This window comes from Triplophysa dalaica, chromosome 12, assembly GCF_015846415.1.
Source record: "Triplophysa dalaica isolate WHDGS20190420 chromosome 12, ASM1584641v1, whole genome shotgun sequence".
Lineage (NCBI taxonomy): Eukaryota > Metazoa > Chordata > Actinopteri > Cypriniformes > Nemacheilidae > Triplophysa > Triplophysa dalaica.
In genome coordinates, this window is record NC_079553.1 from 2,503,564 (window position 1) to 2,509,563 (window position 6,000).

The 6,000-nt window shown below is 37.4% G+C and overlaps 1 protein-coding gene across 1 annotated transcript in view; it reads right to left on the reverse strand.

Moving 5' to 3' along the window:
- col6a4a (collagen, type VI, alpha 4a) overlaps positions 1-4,964 on the reverse strand; it is a 34,476-nt gene extending 29,512 nt beyond the window's left edge. Inside the window, exon 1 of the mRNA XM_056762854.1 lies at positions 4,913-4,964. The gene's annotated coding sequence lies outside the window, so the exon portion shown is untranslated. The remainder of the gene's footprint in view (positions 1-4,912) is intronic.
- Between the last annotated feature and the right edge of the window lie 1,036 nt (positions 4,965-6,000).

The window sequence follows — 6,000 nt, forward strand, 5'->3', positions numbered from 1 at the left end:
ACATTATGTGTCCAAAGAATGAGGTCAGCTGACTACCTGAATATACTGAATGACCAGGTTATTCCTTCAATAGGTTCTTTCTGCCCTGATGGCACGGGCATCTTCGAAGATGACAATACCAGGATTCATCCTGGTATTGGGAGCATGAGACATCATTTTCACACATGGATTGACCACCACAGAGTCCAGACCTTAACCCCATTGAGAATCTTTGATATGTGCTGCGGTCAGACTTTCACATTATCAATACAGATCTTGGCCAAAAATGAATGCACAAAATGGACATTCTGGACATTGCAGAAGCTTATTGAAACGATGACACTGACATTGACACTGAACGTACTGTAATCAAAGCTAAAGGCGGTCCAAGGTAATAAAAAAAATGTATTCTAACAAACCCGCAAAAGCAAGCCATGTGGAAAACATATTTATTTCAGGCGACTTCTAACAGAGAAAGAATTTTGTATGCAGCAGTTTGGCAGTCAGACTCTTTATTATGCGAATTTCCTCCAGGCATGTCAAATGTTCTGATTAAATGCAGATTGGGACAAATGAACAAATCTTAGAAATCATTATTAAATCTTTCGTGAGAACAACCAAGTGAATGATAAGAGAATCAGCTGGCCGAAACTGAGGGAAAAGATTGTTGAGTCCTTGTATAAAAGAGAAAAGCAGGTCTTACATGTGGAAGTAATTAAACTGTTTAAATAGAGTTGACATATCAAGAGAACCAAAGAGTCTGACATTTTCCTTAAATCTAGCCATGTTTGGCTCAGAAATTATTAGGACAAAATGGCCTGGTTTCATAGACAAGGCTTCAGGCTAGTTCCAGACTAAATTGAATGTTTGACACGTCTTAACTGAATATGACTTGCCCAGAAATGTCTTAAAATATATTAGTTCCATTGTTTTGTCTCAAGATGCACACCATTAATGTTTTCTTCCAAGGCATTTTTATAAAAGCGACATAAATATCTTTATTCATTCAACTAAAGCATAGTCCTGGTTTAAGCTAAACTGTGTTTGTGAAACCGGCCAATATCAATTTTTTTGTCCGTAGGGGGTGTAGGCTATTTATGTTTACATTTAGTCATAAAGCGGACGCCTTTATACAAAGTGACTTACAGAGAGTTCAGGGAGCAATAAGCGATTTGTCATACAGGAGCAATAATACAATATGTGCTAATACAAAGTAACTAGTTTCAACAAAAGCTAGACCAATACTTGTTGAGAGAAAGAGAGTTTAGTTTTTTTAATTTTTCACATACAAGATGGGTTTTAAGTCGTTTTTTGAATGTTGTGAGAGATGGGGTTGAAAGCACCGAGTTAGGAAGAATGCTCCACCAGGAAGTAGTTGTGACGAGAATGAGCGGGAATGCAATTTACTGAGAAGGCAATACAAGACGCCGCTGGTTTGCTAAAGGCAGGGTTCTTGGTGGGGTGTAGGAGGGTGTGAAAGTATGCCGGTGCAGATCCAGTGATAGTCCTGTAGGCAAGCATTAGTGACTTGAATCTGATACGGGCTTTAACTGGAACCAGCTGGAGTGGTTTGATTGCCTTTGCAGGAAGACCAGCAAGGAGAGCATTGCAGTAATCCAACTTTGAGATTATCAGGGCCTGGATAAGGGAGTTGTGCCGGATGCTTATATATTTTTCCCCACACTGTGAAGATATATATATATATATATATTACACTCATCATTTTGAGATTATCATTTGACCAATTTTTCTGTCATATTTAAATTAAAAAATGCAGCATCTCTTCTTTAGTTATAGCTTAACACGGTTGCGTTGTTCAGTGTTGATCCCGGATGCTCTCGTGAATTAATTTGTGTTCTGAATATAAACAGAGTTCCTTGGGCTGACGAACGATTTGAGGATGAGTAATTCATGACACTGTCTGTCGCAGCTGGGCCGGGTCATGGCAGTGAGTACTCAGGCATCCGGGGCAATTACAGCAAATGGAGGCGAGCCGAAGGGTAAGGAATTTAAACGGAACAGGCCCAACCGCTTTTGTTAACTTTGAGAGTTTTCCTTTTTCAGGAGAGGGTACCTTTAAGACTAAAAGGCTTTTTTGAGCCAAAATTAATGGATCTAACTTTTCTAAGAATATTATTTATTCTTATAACTTTTCCATATACTGCATTTTGTTTAATATGAACACAATTTCTAGATGTAATTTATTGTAGATACAATTTGGATGGAGTTCAGTCTTGTCCCAGGGGAAGTGTTGCAATAATGTTTCATCCTCATATCTGATTGGCAACTTTGTACTGTATGCAAGCTCTCACGTCTTACAGGAATTATTTGGTATGAAAGTTTTCTGAAAATGATACGGAGTATGTACTACATGAAAAGTTTACATAAATGGATTGATTAAAGAGTAAGTATTACAATGGCCTTTAACATTACATTTCATGCAGTGTGTAATGTTCGGAAAAGTGAGTGGCTTGGGGAAAAAGAAGTAGACTCTGAATCAAGAGAACGAGTTCAGTGTCAGATTTGCCTCACTTGGTGTACAGCCCGCTTACGTTCCCTATGCAGTAGACCAATAACAGCAGACTTGATCATCTGACCAATCAGATTAAAGTAGGCTGACAGAAAGGAGGGGATAAAACAGATGAATCACCGAACCAATCATTTGAGAGTCTGTCAAGAAGTAAGGCCCATTTCTCAATCCAGTGTCAGAGATTACTTATTTTTGTAGGATTACACGGAGGTAAGCGCCGCACTGGTTCCCTCGACCCAAAGCCTATGCACTTTTACAATATACTTTTGGAAAATCGCAAAAAAAAGTTCTGTGATTAACAAAGGTTTATGATATTTGCCCGTTTTCTCTATCAAGATAATCTTTACAAGTTAACACAACATTTGTTACTTTTGAAGCCGAAATACAATCGGCAGAAGTAACAAGCTAACACAATGCTAAACAGACTACACTTAAGGTCGCTCGATATCAACGTCACCACCACCAAGCCTCCGACAACTCTTTCAACCTTAGTAAAAATGTGTTTCCTGGTAAGTAATTACTCCGTGAATTAATCCGCATCTACGTTTTAAGAGATTGTGTGCCCATGTTGCATTATTTGTGAGCTTTATATACGCGATGACGTCTAACGGAAGTGATCGCTTTTAGCAACTTGTAAGCAACCGACGTTTTAAAAACACAATAATGCTTTAAAAAAATCTTAAGCGAGTTATAATGGGTGTGTTTTATGTCATAGAATAAAACGTTGAAAAAATTTAGAGGTTTTGTTTACCACAGACCTTAATTCGGCCGATTTACCAAAAAACCATTTAAAAACCCCATAGACTTTGGAGCGATAGAACCGGAAGTCCTTAACTAGATTCCGCAGAAAACACCAAAATAAACACTTTAAACCAAGCTCAAATGCTTTAAGATCACGACAACACCTGATTCAATCAAAAGCATCAAGATGATGACACAGTTTACTTCTTCTACGTAAGGAATAACACACAAAGCGTTTACCTAGTTTTACGAAATTACTTTCTTATTATAAAATATTAATGCCTGTTTGTTCTAACGTGTCAATATAAGATTGAAAATCACCAGGTGGGTAACCAGCCGATGTTACCTTGCTTATCTCCAAAACCCAGTGAGGGGGTTCCGATTGCAATACATGGAGAACGCTGTCTGTCAGTGCCATTTAAATCAATGGCAGATTGAGACTGCAGTTTAAACTTTTTTTGTGGGTCCGCAAAATTTTTTTAACCTTCGTTTACATGTAAATCCCGCACGGGAGATGCAGAAAAAGAACAATGATAATTGGTAGATTACTCCACATGAACAGAGCCATTAGAGAGAGTTGCGTCAATTTCGTTGACTTCAATGGAACAGTTCACGGAGGCTCTCAATACTTACCGGAAGTTACAAGTAACGCATGGAGCTGCGACAAAACAGACCAACTGAGGTAAACTTCTAACCCATTTAAAGACAAAAGCCGTTAAATGAATACATTAAAAAAAAATCGAAAATAAATAAGCAATAATGTGATTTAGTAACTAATTAATAAATTAATTTTGAATTTTATCAAAACATACATTTAAGAATGTATCCGTCATGTTTACGTAAATGTCTGACATCCACGACACTCCTCTCATCTGTTCTGTGATTGGGCGTTCGCAAGGATTCCTGGGTAGGGGACTTCAGTGGAGTCTGCGTCATCGAGGGCACATAGGAGGCGCTCGCGAGCAGACTTCTGAGCACTAAAAAGATAAATGAGACAGCCATCGGACTGCGAAATTTGTGCGCCATTTGGGACAGGGCCCCTCTCTCTCTCTCCAATGGCTCTGCACATGAACGCGCATTACAAGATGTGATGTCAGCAGCCCTTTACAAAGTCACTCGCAAAATAAAATAGATTTTTTATTTAATTGTATTTACTAAAATATTTCTTTTTTTCTTTATTAAATTAAATTAATATTATTGATTAACTTCGAATAACTACTTTGGTAAAAGAAATCCTGTGAAAGAGCTTCTTCGTGTTCATTTAGTCCTATGATCCTTGGAAACACACACGTAACAGAACAAAGGCATGCACGACCCTCACCTCTCTCTCTCTAACTTTTTGTCCGCAGGCTTTATTATTTGATAACATAAATATCACGTAAAAGCACAACCAGTGCAAATCTGCGCTATTTTTTTGCATCACTATTATCACAAATAGGCTACTATGCACATGAATGAAAACATAATGGCTGTAATGATGCTGAAAGTCATGCATATAAATAAAAATTAAAAATATTTTCAACCCCAAACGATTTTCAAAAATTTTAAAAAGTGAAATGCATAAGACAAACATAATTTAATGCAATGCATATACAAGAATGGTTAATCTGTAAGCCTATACTTAAATCATCTCAAGATAAAAAACGCATCGTGTGTACTTACATCTACTGGAGTGCGAGACAAGAGATGCACTGCACGAGCGCCTGTGTAAACCAGTCTAGCTGACCACTCCTCATAACCCCTCCTCCATTTTTTCAGTCTTTTCACTACATGTAAGCTACTAATACATTTTTAAATATATTAATTTCTCCAATCAAGTTGTTTTTCTACATAGATTCAAGAGCAGAGCAGTATTTATTTATTTACTTCGTTACAATACAAAAAGGGAAACATAGAAAACGTTAGATTATTAAGTCTGGTTGAGATTTTATCGTTTTTAGTCAGATCAAAATCCAGTAACTATTATAGGCACAAATGTACATAGTTACCAAAATGTCTGGTAAGGGAATAATAATGATGGCTATGTCAACCAGAGAGCAAATGTTAGTGAGATGAGAACACACTCTTTTCTCCTCACACTCCAAAGCTTTGAGCAATATAACTTGGAATGAATCCCAGTACAGTACATCTCCTTCACCCTGGGATGTAACTTCAAGTCAACTCCCCAACCATTTCATGAATTTAATCTTAGTGTGGGAACCTTACAACAATCCAGGAAGATTCATAAGGAACTAAAGATAATTGTACTGTACAAGGAAGTTACCAATAACTGGAGCATTAGAGTGCTGTAACCACATTAATAAGAATTTTAAAGTTTACTTAATTAATATCGCATACAGGAATTTATACTATGTTTAATATTTGACGTGTGTTTCTCTCTCCTTTATCTTAAATGCTTTCACTGTGCGTGTGCTTGTCTGTGCGTGCTTGTCTGTGCGTGTGCGCGCGCGTCCGTGTGTCTGCGCATTTGTGTGTGATGTGTTTTGATTGTGGGTGCGTCCGTCTTCTGTGTTTTCACCTTTTTCTTGTTTTTAAAGGTATAACTTTAATTGTTTTGCTTATAGACAATATGTGTAATGTAGGTACAGCTGCTTTGTAACAATGAAAATTGTAAAAAGCACTATATAAATAAAGTTGATAAATGCATGCAAGAATCACGTCATGTATCACGTAATGAAGTCTGCTATTGGCTGGATAATCCGATCTTTATCAGTAGTGTTGTCCTAAGGTCAGAGCAAGATTATAAAGTG